The sequence below is a fragment of the Ranitomeya variabilis genome, chromosome 5 (genome assembly GCF_051348905.1).
Source record: "Ranitomeya variabilis isolate aRanVar5 chromosome 5, aRanVar5.hap1, whole genome shotgun sequence".
In the NCBI taxonomy this organism is placed as follows: Eukaryota; Metazoa; Chordata; class Amphibia; order Anura; family Dendrobatidae; genus Ranitomeya; species Ranitomeya variabilis.
In genome coordinates, this window is record NC_135236.1 from 246,386,031 (window position 1) to 246,401,606 (window position 15,576).

The window sequence follows — 15,576 nt, forward strand, 5'->3', positions numbered from 1 at the left end:
GCTGTTTGACTTTTCAATGCAAAATTGGCTGGAATTGAGATCGGACTCCATGTCGAGTTTGTAGTGCCCCTGATGTGCCTAAACAGTGGAAACCCCCCAATTCTAACTGAAACCCTATCCCAAACACACCCCTAACCCTAATCCCAACCCTAACCATAACCCTAACCACACCCCTAACCCGAACACGACCCTAACCCTAATTCCAACCATACCCCTAACCCCAACACACCCCTATCCCTAGTCCCAACCCTAATCACACCCCTAACCCTAACACACCCCTAACCATAATCCCAACTGTAAATGGAATCCAAACCCTAACCCTAACTTTAGCCCCAACCCTAACTTTAGCCCCAAGCCTAACCCTAAATTTAGCCCCAACCCTAACCTTAATGGGAAAATGGAAATAAATACTTTTTTTTTATTTTATTGTTTTTCCCTAACTAAGGGGGTGATGAAGGGGGGTTTGATTTACTATTTTTAACTGTTTTTTTTAGCGGATTTTTATGATTGGCAGCTGTCACACACTAAAAGACGCTATTTATTGCAAAAAATTGCTTTTGCGTTTCCACATTTTGAGAGCTATAATTTTTCCACATTTTGGTCCACAGAGTCATGTGAGGTCTTTTTTTTTTGCGGGTCAAGTTGACGTTTTTATTGATACCAATTTCGGGTACGTGACATTTTTTGATCACGTTTTATTCAGATTTTTATGAGGCAGAATGACCAAAAACCAGCAATTCATGAATTTCTTTTGGGGGGGGGGCGTTTCTACCGTTCCATATTTGGTAAAATTGATAAAGCAGTTTTATTTTTCGGGTCAGTACGATTACAGTGATACCTCATTTATATCTTTTTTTATGTTTTGGTGCTTTTATGCGATAAAAACTATTTTATATAAAAAAAATAATTATTTTTGCTTTGCTTTATTCTGAGGACTATAACTTTTTTATTTTTTTGCCGATGACGCTGTATGGTGGCTCGTTTTTTGCGGGACAAAATGACGTTTTCAGCGGTACCATTTTTTTTATATCCCTCTTTTAGATCGCGTGTTATTCCACATTTTGTTCGGCGGTATGATAATAAAGCCATGTGTGAGAAAAAAAGAGAGAAGGCACTCACCATAATGAAAATCCCAATCTTTAATCAATCTTCATATAAAAAATTCAATGGCCGGGGGAGTGAGGTATGGAGCTCTTGTGAGCAGGAGAAGAGTGCACCAGGTGGCAATTCTTCCCTCTGAGTGATTCAGCTCACTGGACATTTCCTTCCTAAACTAGATCCAAGTACCTGTGTTGTTTCTGATTGGCTCCACCCCGATTGAACACCCAACTTAAACCTGGCATTGTACTTCCTTCGTTGTGAAATTATTGAGCTACCAGCCTTTAGTCAAGCTTCCTTTCATCTGCTGATTCTGCAAACTACATCACTGCTCTTGTGTACTGACCCCTGGCAATTCCTGACTATGCTCCCTGTCCCTATGCAGCACACATGCATGCTCGGTAGCTCCCGACTCCTGCTGTGATACAGCTGAAGTTCCCTCCTCTAATAGTTGGACTCATCTCCCCTCCCCTCACTACTTAGTCCCCTCCTCTTCCCCAGGCCCTGTCTTTCTCGCCCATGTTAGTTTCTCAAGGTCCCAGCCTACTGATCTTGTCAATTCCCGATATGATTGTGTGGTTGCAGACTTGGCTGTAGCTGTGATCAGAATACACAGGGTGGAGTTTTGAGTGCGGCATATACATTAAGTGGAGCTGTGCATTAGCACTACCAGATCCTTTCAAGTCATGGGGAACATGAAGACTCTAGAATTTGACGATATTCTTGCTGCTTTTGATATCCCTGATGCTTCAAGTTTAGATTCCAAGGAAGCTATCCAAACAACAAGTGATGAATCAGAAAACCATCTCAAACCACCAGGAATGTGTTGGAGAATCTGTCTTTGGCCCAGTCTGTTTCTGTCCCTGGTGTTCCAGCAGTTAGCTTTATTGTGACAGCCGACAGGAGTCATTTGAGGCATCTGAAAAGAATGAAAATCTCAATGGTCCTACTGTACTTCTGAATGGGTTTCGTGACCCCGAAGTGGGCCCTGATCCCCATGCTGTTGGATCAGGCTATGTAAAATTTGTGCCAGGATTCATCAACTGGGACAACTCATGGAGCTACACAGAAAAAATAGTATCGCACAATGCAGAACTTTTGCCAACTTTAACCCAGTTTAACCCTATTTCTAGCCCTGAGCCAGAAGATTCAAAAGATATTGTTCTTAACAAGCATATAATAGCAGAGTCTCCGTACTTTCCACAGCCTTCCAAAAACAATCCTGAAGAATTCATGGTTGATTCTCTTAGAAAGCCCCCAGAACCAGAGCTGCGTATGTTTGATGAATATTGTAAAAAAGAGCAGAGATCTGACTGCATGGAAGCAGAAAAGGCTAGATCTGAGAAAACCCGAGGCAATCGACAAAAACAGCAGCTTGCTTAGTTTGTCTATGCTTTTTAGGGATGCTCAGGACAGCGGCAATTCTCTGGATAAAGTATTTTCCGGTACAGGCGACTCTTTCGGTGATGTAGCAGGTAAATCAACTCTGTCTTCATCTGTGCCACCTAGACAGCGGATTAAACCTGCTCATTCTAAATTATCATCTTCTGTAGCTGCTTTGGTGGCCTTGCAGGCTCAAAAAGTTGCGATGGTCCCTAAGGAGGAATCCTTCTAAAGCTTTAGATGTTACTGTCAATTTGTCTACTGCCTTCCACCCACAATCGAATGGCCAGACTGAAAGAACTAACCAAACTGTAGAACAATACCGGCGCTGCTTTATTTCTTACCTCCAGGTTGACTGTGTGGACTATTTACCAACAGCAGAATTTGCCTATAATAACTCCAAACACAGTTTTACATCCAAAAGTCTATTTTTTGCTAACTTTGACTTGCATCCAGTATTTATTTTTAATCTTTCATTTAATACTTCTGTTCCTGCTGTTACACATAGACTTACAGAGTAGCAGAAAGTTCAGAAGGAACTGAGATGTTACAAAAGGCTCAAGAAGATTACAAATAAGCTGCAGATAAACATCTCAAAGCCCATTCTACCCTTCAGGTCAGTGACAAGGTTTGGCTTTGCAAAAAAAAAATTGAAAACGAATGTACAGTCTTGTAAATTGGGTCCCAAATTCATAGGACCTTTTCAAATTTCTGCACAAATTAACAGAGTTGCTATCTTTTTAAAACTTCCTAACAGCCTGAAAATACACCCACTGTTCCATGTATCCTTGCTCAAACCATTCAGTGAGAACCCATTTCCAGGTAGAACTCAGACACTTCCACCACCAGAAAAAGTCCATGGTGAGGAGGAGTACTTTGTGTATAACATTCTGGACTCTAGAAGATTCAGAGGAAGACAATATTTGGTGCAATGGAGGGGTTACGGACCAGAAGATAATTCAAGGGAGCTGGAGGGCAATGTTCATGTACCTAGGCTCACGAGAGCTTTTCATCAGAGACATCCAGAGAAGCATGTGCCTGAGATATCCTGAAGCCATCTTGGAAGGAGGGGAGTACTGTCAGGATTCGAAACCAGCGGCTCTTGTGCACCAGGCTGCAACTTTTCCCCCTGATCTATTCAGCTCGCTGGACATTTCTTTCCTAACCCAGATGCAAGTACCTGTGTTGTTTCTGATAGTCCCCCCCCCCCCGAGTTCCTGATTGGCTCCACCTTGATTGAAGACCCTACTTAACCCTGGCATTGTACTTCCTTGCTTGCGGGATTATTGCACTACTAGCCTTTAGTCAAGCTTTCTTTCACCTGCTGATCCTGTTAACTACATTGCTGCTCCTGTGTACTGTCCTCTGGCTATCCCTGACTAGAATACCTGCCGGTGCTGCCCCTAGTGGTTGTTATATGACTACCCCAACCCAGGTCAGCCCATGATGGAGGGATTCTATCTGCACTGTTGGAACACGTGTCAGATTAAGGGAGATGTTGAGGGCACAGGTGGAGGCACTAAAGGAGGTGGAGGAGCCAGAAGCAGTGGAGGAACAGTTAGATACAGAGTTTGTCCTGCAAGCCTTGGGGATTCAAAGATTTGTGGAGCAGCCCCTTGACCACCTGCTCCTGCATCCACCAGAGTCCCTCAGTGTCCAGTCAGCAAGATCTAATGCCTTTGGCCATGCTTATTCATCCAAGTGTCTGTGGTGAAATGCACCCTGGCAGATATAGATTTAGTCAAGGAACAGGTGATGCTGTCTGCGACATGCTGGTGCAGTGCAGTCACAGCTTTCTTAGAAAAGTAATGGCGACTGGGCAATTTTTACTGGGGGACTGCGACGGCCATCAGCTTTCAGAAACAGTCTGTTTCTACCAGGCGGAAAGACAGCATTTCCGTGGCTAACAGATTGAAGATGGTGGAATTCAAACTCTTAGCTTTGTCATGCATAGAAGGAAACAATATTTTACGTGACCACAACTGCAGTACCATGGACTGGCTGCAGTGCTGAGAGAGGGCAGAGTATGGTGAACCAGATAAACTGCTGGACTGAGAGAGTGGTGTCGGCAGAGATGTTAAGGTGGATTGAGAAAGTTGTGGTGTGCTTGGTCTCTGAAATTGGTCAAAAACATGTCCTCTTCCATTACAGCTCATGGCAGGCTCTCAGTCAGTGTGACTAGAGTGTGTAAAGAACCTGAGATTCTGCGGTCGAAGACCTGCATCTCAATAGTTGGCACAGTAACAGGAGGAGAAAGAAGCAGCACAAACAATTGATGGGGTGCCTGAAGGTTGTTGAGGTCCGCTGGTCCGCATTTTTGTGCAATGGGATACACACAGTAACGCATGTTAATTGCGCATATGAAGGTTCATACATGAAGTAGTCAAATTATTGCACTTTTTACCTTGACTCTTTTTTTTGGCAAAGTTGGCAGATTACGTGTGTTGGCTCATCCTTTCTAGTGTCAAAAAAGGCTCAGGCTAGGCAACCCTTGCTGTCATGAATCCCAATGGCTAGGGATAGCAAGGGACAAGCAAAGTAATACAAAATATCGGACGAGCTCTAGGGTGATGGAACCTGGGCTGACCGCTGCCCTACGCCTGACAAACGCAACTAGAGATAGCCAGGGAGCGTGCCTACGTTGGTTCTAGACGCCACGCACCAGCCTAAGAGCTAACTAGTACTGCAGAGAAAATAAGACCTCACTTGCCTCCAGAGGAATGAACCCCAAAAGGTATAGTTGCCCCCCACATGTATTGACGGTGAAATGAGAGGAAGGCACACACATAGAGATGATATATATAGGTTCAGCAAATTGAGGCCCGCTGTAAACTAGAAAGCAGAACGATACAAAAGGGGTCTGAGCGGTCAGCAAAAAACCCTAATCAAAAAACCATCCTGAGATTACAAGAACCCATGTGCCAACTCATGGCACATGGGGAGAACCTCAGTCCACTAGAGCTACCAGCTAGCATAGAGACATAATAAGCAAGCTGGACAAAAAACCAAACAACTGAAAATCAGCACTTAGCTTATCCTGAAAGATCTGGGAGCAGGTAGGCAGGAACCAAACAGAGCACATCTGAATACATTGATAGCCGGCAAGGGAATGACAGAAAGGCCAGGTAAAATAGGAAACACCCAGCCTCTGATGGACAGGTGGAAACCAAAGGCCGCAACCCACCAAAGTCACCCAGTACCAGCAGTAACCACCAGAGGGAGCCCACAAACAGAATCCACAACAGTACCCCCCCCTTGAGGAGGGGTCACCGAACCCTCACGAGAACCCCCAGGGCGATCAGGGTGAGCTCTATGGAAGGCGCGGACCAAATCAGTCGCATGAACATCGGAGGCGACCACCCAGGAATTATCCTCCTGACCATAACCCTTCCACTTAACCAAATACTGGAGTTTGCGTCTGGAAACACGAGAATCCAAGATCTTCTCAACAACATACTCCAATTCTCCCTCCACCAGCACCAGAGCAGGAGGCTCAACCGAAGGAACAACGGGCACCTCATACCTCCGCAACAACGACCGATGGAACACATTATGAATAGCAAACGATGCTGGGAGATCCAAACGAAAAGATACAGGGTTAAGAATCTCCGAGATCCTATAAGGACCGATGAACCGAGGCTTGAACTTAGGAGAAGAGACCTTCATAGGGACAAAACGAGAAGACAACCACACCAAATCCCCAACAAGAAGTCGGGGACCCACGCGGCGACGGCGATTAGCAAACTGCTGAGTCTTCTCCTGAGATAACTTCAAATTGTCCACCACCTGATTCCAAATCTGATGTAGCCTGTCCACCACCACGTCCACTCCAGGACAATCCGAAGACTCCACCTGACCAGAGGAAAAATGAGGATGAAACCCCGAATTACAAAAAAAAGGAGAGACCAACGTGGCAGAACTAGCCCGATTATTAAGAGCAAATTCGGCTAGCGGCAAAAAAGCAACCCAGTCATCTTGATCAGCAGAAACAAAACACCTCAAATAAGTTTCCAAGGTCTGATTAGTTCGCTCCGTCTGGCCATTCGTCTGAGGATGGAATGCAGACGAGAAAGACAAATCAATGCCCATCTTGGCACAAAACGTCCGCCAAAATCTAGACACAAACTGGGATCCCCTGTCAGAAACGATATTCTCCGAAATCCCATGCAAACGAACCACGTTCTGAAAAAATAAAGGGACCAACTCAGAGGAGGAAGGCAACTTAGGCAAGGGCACCAAATGAACCATCTTAGAAAAGCGGTCACACACCACCCAGATAACGGACATTTTCTGTGAAACCGGGAGATCAGAAATAAAATCCATGGAAATGTGCGTCCAAGGCCTCTTCGGGATGGGCAAGGATAACAACAACCCACTGGCCCGAGAACAGCAAGGCTTAGCTCGAGCACACACTTCACAAGACTGCACAAAGGTACGCACATCCCTAGACAAGGAAGGCCACCAAAAAGACCTGGCCACCAAGTCTCTAGTACCAAATATTCCAGGATGACCAGCCAACACAGAAGAATGGACCTCGGAGATGACTCTACTGGTCCAATCATCCGGAACAAACAGTCTTTCTGGTGGACAACGATCCGGTTTATCCACCTGAAACTCCTGCAATGCACGTCGCAAGTCTGGGGATATGGCGGACAATATTACCCCATCCCTAAGGATACCAGTAGGCCCAGAGTCTCCAGGAGAGTCAGGCACAAAACTCCTGGAAAGAGCATCTGCCTTCACATTCTTTGAACCTGGCAGGTACGAAACCACGAAATTGAAACGAGAAAAAAACAACGACCAACGAGCCTGTCTAGGATTCAAACGCCTGGCAGACTCAAGGTAAATGAGATTCTTGTGATCAGTCAAGACCACCACACGATGTTTAGCACCCTCAAGCCAATGACGCCACTCCTCAAATGCCCACTTCATGGCCAAAAGCTCCCGATTACCCACATCATAATTGCGCTCGGTGGGCGAGAATTTTCTAGAGAAGAATGCACATGGCTTCATCACCGAGCCATTAGAACTTCTCTGTGACAAAACCGCCCCCACTCCAATCTCGGAAGCATCAACCTCAACCTGAAAAGGAAGTGAAACATCTGGTTGACACAACACAGGAGCAGAAGAAAACCGGCGCTTAAGTTCCTGAAAGGCCTCCACGGCCGCAGGAGACCAATCAGCAACATCAGCACCCTTTTTAGTCAAATCAGTCAAAGGTTTAACAATACTGGAAAAATTAGCAATGAACCGACGATAAAAATTAGCAAACCCCAAGAACTTCTGAAGGCTCTTAACAGATGTAGGTTGTGTCCAGTCACAAATCGCCTGAACCTTGACGGGATCCATCTCAATAGTAGAAGGAGAAAAAATGTACCCCAAAAAAGAAATCTTCTGGACTCCGAAGAGACACTTTGAGCCCTTCACAAACATAGAATTGGCCCGCAGAACCTGAAACACCTTCCTGACCTGTAAAACATGAGACTCCCAGTCATCAGAAAACACCAAAATATCATCCAAATACACAATCATAAACTTATCCAGATATTCACGGAAAATATTGTGCATAAAGGACTGAAAGACTGACGGAGCATTGGAGAGTCCAAAAGGCATTACCAAATACTCAAAATGGCCCTCAGGCGTATTAAATGCGGTTTTCCACTCGTCACCCTGTTTTATCCGCACCAGATTATACGCACCGCGAAGATCTATCTTAGTGAACCACCTAGCCCCCTTAATGCGAGCAAACAAATCAGTCAATAATGGCAGTGGATACTGATATTTGACTGTAATCTTATTCAGAAGGCGATAATCTATACAAGGCCTCAGGGAACCATCTTTTTTTGCCACGAAAAAAAAACCTGCTCCCAGAGGGGATGAAGATGGACGAATATGTCCCTTTTCCAAGGACTCCTTAATATAATTCCGCATAGCAGTATGCTCTGGCAGTGACAGATTAAATAAACGACCCTTAGGGAACTTACTGCCAGGAATCAATTCTATAGCACAGTCACAATCTCTATGAGGAGGGAGCGAATTGAGCTTAGGCTCCTCAAAAACATCCCTATAGTCAGACAAAAACGCAGGGATCTCAGAAGGAGTAGATGAAGCGATTGAAATCGGAGGTGCATAATCATGAACCCCCTGACATCCCCAGCTTAACACAGACATTGTTTTCCAGTCCAGGACAGGATTATGAGTTTGTAACCATGGCAGACCAAGCACTAGTACATCATGTAAATTATACAGTACAAGGAAGCGAATCACCTCCTGATGAACGGGAGTCATGCGCATGGTCACTTGTGTCCAATACTGCGGCTTATTCATAGCCAATGGTGTAGAGTCAATTCCCTTCAGAGGGATAGGAACTTCCAGAGGCTCCAGACTAAAACCGCAGCGTTTAGCAAATGACCAATCCATAAGACTCAGGTCAGCGCCTGAATCCACATAGGCATCGACGGAAATGGAAGACAGTGAAAAAATCAGAGTCACAGACAAAATGAACTTAGGCTGCAGAGTACCAATGGCAAAAGATTTATCAACCCTTTTAGTGCGTTTAGAGCATGCTGATATAACATGAGCTGAATCACCACAATAAAAACACAATCCATTTTTCCGCCTATAATTTTGCCGTTCACTTCTGGACTGAATTCTATCACATTGCATAGTCTCAGGTGCCTGTTCAGAAGACACCGCCAACTGGTGCACGGGTTTGCGCTCCCGTAAACGCCGATCAATCTGAATGGCCATAGCCATCGACTCATTCAGACCTGTAGGCGTAGGGAACCCCACCATAATATCCTTAATGGCCTCGGAAAGACCATTTCTGAAGTTAGCAGCCAGGGCGCACTCATTCCACTGAGTAAGCACCGACCATTTCCGAAATTTTTGACAATATATTTCCGCTTCATCATGCCCCTGAGAGAGGGCTAATAAAGCCTTTTCAGCCTGAATCTCCAGGTTGGGTTCCTCATAGAGCAATCCCAATGCCAGAAAAAACGCATCCACATTGAGCAATGCAGGATCCCCTGGTGCCAATGCAAATGCCCAATTCTGAGGGTCGCCCCGCAGGAACGATATAACAATCTTGACCTGTTGAGCAGGGTCTCCAGAGGAGCGAGATTTTAAAGAAAGAAACAATTTACAATTGTTCCTGAAATTCAGGAAGGTAGATCTATCTCCAGAAAAGAACTCTGGAATAGGAATTCTAGGTTCAGACATGGGAGTGTGAACAACAAAATCCTGTATGTTTTGAACTTTTGCCGCGAGATTACTCAGGCTGGAAGCCAAACTCTGGACATCCATGTTAAACAGCTAATATCAGAGCCATTCAAGGGTTAAGAGGAGGTAAGAAGCAGCTAGACAGCAATTAAGGGCTAGGCAGCAAAACTCTGAAGGAAAAAAAAAAAAAAAAAAAAAAATTTCCCTTAAACACTTCTTTTTCTCCTGCTTCAGCCCAAACAATTAACACTTTGTGGGCCGGCTATACTGTCATGAATCCCAATGGCTAGGGATAGCAAGGGACAAGCAAAGTAATACAAAATATTGGACGAGCTCTAGGGTGATGGAACCTGGGCTGACCGCTGCCCTACGCATGACAAACGCAACTAGAGATAGCCAGGGAGCGTGCCTACGTTGGTTCTAGACGCCACGCACCAGCCTAAGAGCTAACTAGTACTGCAGAGAAAATAAGACCTCACTTGCCTCCAGAGGAATGAACCCCAAAAGGTATAGTTGCCCCCCACATGTATTGACGGTGAAATGAGAGGAAGGCACACACATAGAGATGATATATATAGGTTCAGCAAATTGAGGCCCGCTGTAAACTAGAAAGCAGAACGATACAAAAGGAGTCTGAGCGGTCAGCAAAAAACCCTAATCAAAAAACCATCCTGAGATTACAAGAACCCATGTGCCAACTCATGGCACATGGGGAGAACCTCAGTCCACTAGAGCTACCAGCTAGCATAGAGACATAATAAGCAAGCTGGACAAAAAACCAAACAACTGAAAATCAGCACTTAGCTTATCCTGAAAGATCTGGGAGCAGGTAGGCAGGAACCAAACAGAGCACATCTGAATACATTGATAGCCGGCAAGGGAATGACAGAAAGGCCAGGTAAAATAGGAAACACCCAGCCTCTGATGGACAGGTGGAAACCAAAGGCCGCAACCCACCAAAGTCACCCAGTACCAGCAGTAACCACCAGAGGGAGCCCACAAACAGAATCCACAACACCTTGCCACCCCTGCAAAGCTGCAGACCTGCGGATGCTTCTGGTTAAAGGCACAGTTGTAGCTGAAGATGCATTGCTCGTCGTGGCTGCATCACTACGTGTCTGTGACATACGGTGCAACATAGTGTCCTCGTCTTCCTCCTCAGATGGCCTACTCAGCTGTGTGCCTCTATGTTCATGCTAACTGGGATCTAACACCTCATCACCATCATCCTCTCTGCTATCACATTCCTCGCCCTTTAGGCCACCCTCCTCCTCTTCTTGCCATGGACCCGTGGAAGCACTGATCGCACGAAATGGCCGTCGTCCGTTCTCCTTTCCCCGCACCCTCACACTAACCTGTCGTTTCACAAACTATGTTCTTAACCTTTGGATGGTAAAATAAAGTATTTGGATTACACTACAACTGGGTGAGTGCCGCATCTCTTCTTTCTTTTCTACACCGTTATATCATATGCCTCATGATGCTGAGCACCACACTCCAGTAGTCGGATACCGCCAGTGACCGGTGGTAATGCAGATCATTTTCCTTGCATATTGGTTTTGCCATTAACCTGGTGCCATTCATTCTGTTTTTCTTGGAAGATTTTATAAAAAAATATATATATTTTAATGTGCTTGAGGTCTGTAGACAGCTTCATATCACCGCCACAAAATGAAAATGTGGGATATGGCGGACTGTATCACATTCAGCAACAGAAAAAATAATAATTTTTTAAAAATGCTCGTTAGGTCTGCACACAGTTTCATATCATCGCCACAACATGACAATGTGGGTTACGGTAGGCTATATCACATTCCGCAACAGAAAAAAATTATAATTTTTTTTAATGTCCTTAAGTCTGCCTGCAGGCAGTTTCATATCACCACAGCACGAAATGACAAGGTGGGATACAGCAGGCTTTTTCACATTTAGCTAGTGAAAAAAATATAAATTAGAAGGCTATACTCGTGCATGGAGCACAATAGAAGCAGTGCACAACAGGTGCCCTGCTGGCTTTCTTTGTGGACCTCAGTAATGTCCAAAAAAGAAAAAAAATGCTTGAAGGTAAATTAACAGCCACACTTGACAGTAGTTCGCTACACTGACTGATATACAACCGCCTAACTAACTTGCTAAAGTCTTGCTGTTAACAGTGCCAGTGTCAGGAGCAGCCTCTCTGCGCTGTTAGGCTAAGTTCACATTTGCGCTGTGCGCCGCAGCATCGGCGACGCAACGCACAACGCAAATGTAAACGCATGAGCAACGCAGCATTTTGTGACGCATGCGTCCACTTTTGCATGGTTTTGGGCGCAGAAAAAACTGCAACTTGCTGCGTCCTCTGCGCCCTGACGCATGCACTACAGTGACGCATGCATCACAAAACGCAAGTGCAACGCATGTCCATGCGCCCCCCATGTTAAATATAGGGGCGCATGACGCATGCGTCGCCGCGGCTGCGCCCGACGCAACGCAAATGTGAACGTAGCCTTACAGTGTCAAGATGGAGCTAAAACAAGATGTCCCCAATTTATATGGAGAGGGACATGTAATTTGAGCAGCCAATGACACAAGCCATTGTGTCAGGACATTGTGAATGTTCCCTGCGCTCTGATTGGCTAGCCGCAATGTGCACACAAAGTTAGCAAAATAAATGACTACTTAGAAGAATGCTGCACCTCTGAGCACTGCAAACCCCCTCCCATCATCAAACACATGCTAAACGCTCATGATACACCATCATTATCGTTGCTAAAGTGCTGAAAATACTTTTGTGGCAACGCAAATGTAACACCCCAGGTAACCGGTTGTTACAGTGAAGTTGCCTTCCTTTCGGGAAGGGCGATATCATGCGTGGAGGCAAGGAGGATTCTCTTTACCAGATAAGCACTCACATGCAACACATTCTGAATCCAGGCCAGGAAGGGGAGCTCAGGACCCGGATTCAGGGGAGCTTCCCTAGCTTTAAAGGGAACCTGTCACCCCCTTCAGGCATTTGTAACTAAAAGAGCCACCTTGTGCAGCACTAATTCTGCATTCTGACAAGGTGGCCCTTTTAGTTATGCTCCCTGCACACGCTGAAATAAACGCTTATAAAATGTGCCCCCTCATACCGTGAAATCGTCCCGGGGCGGGTCTTTCCCCCCTAATCAGACGCAGCACAGCCGTCACTCTGGACCTGTGTGCGCCGGGCACCACCTCCTCTTGCTTCATTAGCGTTCCCCGCGCCTGCATCAGTGCTGCACAGCATCAGTGCTGCACAAGGTGGCTCTTTTAGTTACAAACGTCTGAGGGGGGTGACAGGTTCCCTTTAAGTATCCTGGTCTGGAGGAGGAGTTAGCCAGTCTGGGAGAGACAGTGGACAGAGGAGTTAGTCTCCAAAAGGGAGAGATAGAGGAAGGATGTCTGGAAAAGACAGAGGCCTAGCAGCCACGTGGGAGCTGCAGCCTCTGGAAAGAAAGAGGAGAACTTGAAGGGTTGTTCCATGCAGTGGAACACTGAGAAAAGAAGCACGGGAGTGGAACAGGGCTCAGCAGGGTAACAGTAGCAGGACACCCTCAGAGGCAGAGCGCAGCAGCCAGGTACCAGGAGCCCGAGGCCTTAGTGAAGCTGTAGGACACTTGGCAGAACCAGAGGACTAAGAACTTTATGTGATTGGCCCACACCATACCTGAGACGCAACAGCACCTGAAGAGCCCAGGGCATGATAGAGTCCCTGTAAAATGGCTCAAGCTGCCCGTCATGCAGGTACCTGTCTTAGGACAGGGGGAAAAGAGGACTTTGCTAAACAGCTTCAAGCAGCAGGGACCTCATAGGACAGCGCTAGTTGGAAAGACTTACGGATCTCACCTGGGAGAGGGATTCCCCAATTACCTCCAAGACGGCCGGACTCTAACTACACCTGTCCCTGGTATCCTGGACTGAGGGCTGCTACATCTACAGTAAACCAGGTAAAGACTTTATAACTTGTGTCCTCCACTTATTTGTCGGCATACACCATCATAGCCACACATCTTAGGACCCCTGGGGACCCCACTTCACTTGTGGGAAGCGTTACCATCATTGCTGTGACAACATCCCCAGAGGACCCCTGTAAAGCAGCGTTGATCCCCCTATTGACCGAACACCACACGTGGTGTCACGACAGACTTTACCACAATTCCCCTTGAAAGACCTTCCCCTTGAATTGGACGCCCAAGGCCACGGACCGGGTCACAGCCATCGTGACATCCCCTTTAAGAGCGACCGGACCCGGTACCGAGTACCCCATGGCCCAGGCAGGGCTCTGCACAAATATTTTCCCGCACTTTTTACCAAATGTTACCAATTTTTTCCGATTTTATAAAATTTTGCTCGGGTTTCCGATCACGAATCCGAATGTGCCATATTTGTGCCGAATTTATGTTTGGCCATCGTTTCCAAACATATTCGCTCATCACTAGTGGGGCCATGTGGTCTTTCGGGAGAGGGGTGGGAAATGTGCATCCAGCTATTTAGAGGGAAGAGATGTGATAATTTGCATCCAGCTATGTACAGTGGAGAGATGGGGATAATCATCATCCAGCTATGTACAGGGGAGAGATAGGATAATCTATTAATCCAGCTATTTACAGGGGAGATATGGGATTATCTGCATCCAGCTATGTACAGTGGAGAGACGGGGATAATCTTCATCCAGCTATGTACAGGGGAGAGATAGGATAATCTATTAAACCAGCTATTTACAGGGGAGATATGGGATAATCTGCATCCAGCTATGTACAGTGGAGAGATGGGATAATCTGCATCCAGCTATTTACAGGGAAGAGATGGAATAATCTTAATCCAGTAATTTACAGGGGAGAGACAGAATAATCTGAATCCAGCTATTTACAGGGGAGAGACGGAATAATCTGAATCCAGCTATTTACAGGGGAGAGAAGTGATAATGTGCATCCAGCTATTTACTGAGGAGAAAGGGGATAATGTGCATCCATCTATTTACTGGTAAGAGACAGGATAATGTGCATCCAGCTATTTACAAGAGGATGGGGAGGAAGATAATGTGCATCCAACAATTTATGTGGGGAAGGGGATCATGTGCATTCAGCTCTTTATAGGGGGAGGTGGTAATGTGTATATCTATTAATGACTCTGCAAAAGGTTACACACAGACACCTTAGACTGATTGCTTTTCCAGCACCCTCCATACTTTTCCCCAACTCTATAGAAATTTCATACAGATTTAATCATTCATAGTTTCATATACAATAATAATGCCTCCTGGTGCCAGAAATAATAAAAATGCACGTCTATGTGCCTCCATAGAACACAGTATTAGTGTTCCCTCTCTGCCTCCATAAAGTGTTAGTGTCCCATCTGTTTCTCCACGTCCTAATAATGCTCCATTTAGTGACAGCACTTCCTCCATGCCTTCATATAGTGATCATACATCCAATGTGTCTCCATATACTAATAGTGACACCCCCATAAATCCCCTTAAATCCTTCCATGCCCTGCCACGTCTTAATAATTTTGGCACAGCTGTCACGGGAGTACTGGGTAGACTAAGGCTGGTTACCCGGGCCCCTGCGATATCCCTCAGGCTAGGGAAACCCTGTCTGACCCTTTCCCAGAAGTTACACTAAAGGTGTGCATGTCTGGGCCGCCAGGCCTGACTGTTATGGTTCTCAATGGCAAGAGAACATAGCCCAGCAAACATACGAACTAGCTCTTGGAAGGATGGAAACTAAACTGACCATGAACTAAACCTGCCGCACAACTAACAGTAGCCGGGTAGCGTAGCCTGCGTTTTATCCCTAGACGCCCAGCGCCGGCCGGAGGACTAACTAATCCTGGCAGAGGAAAATATAGTCCTGGCTCACCTCTAGAGAAATT

The 15,576-nt window shown here is 45.9% G+C and overlaps 1 protein-coding gene and 1 pseudogene across 3 annotated transcripts in view; one reads left to right on the top strand and one right to left on the bottom strand.

Annotated features, from left to right (window-relative positions):
- Positions 1 to 15,576, bottom strand: part of LOC143775621 (long-chain fatty acid transport protein 2-like) — a 255,858-nt gene that overhangs the window by 161,027 nt on the left and 79,255 nt on the right. The gene's annotated exons all lie outside the window — the stretch shown is intronic.
- Positions 1,606 to 2,713, top strand: LOC143774966 (zinc finger protein 592 pseudogene; annotated as a pseudogene).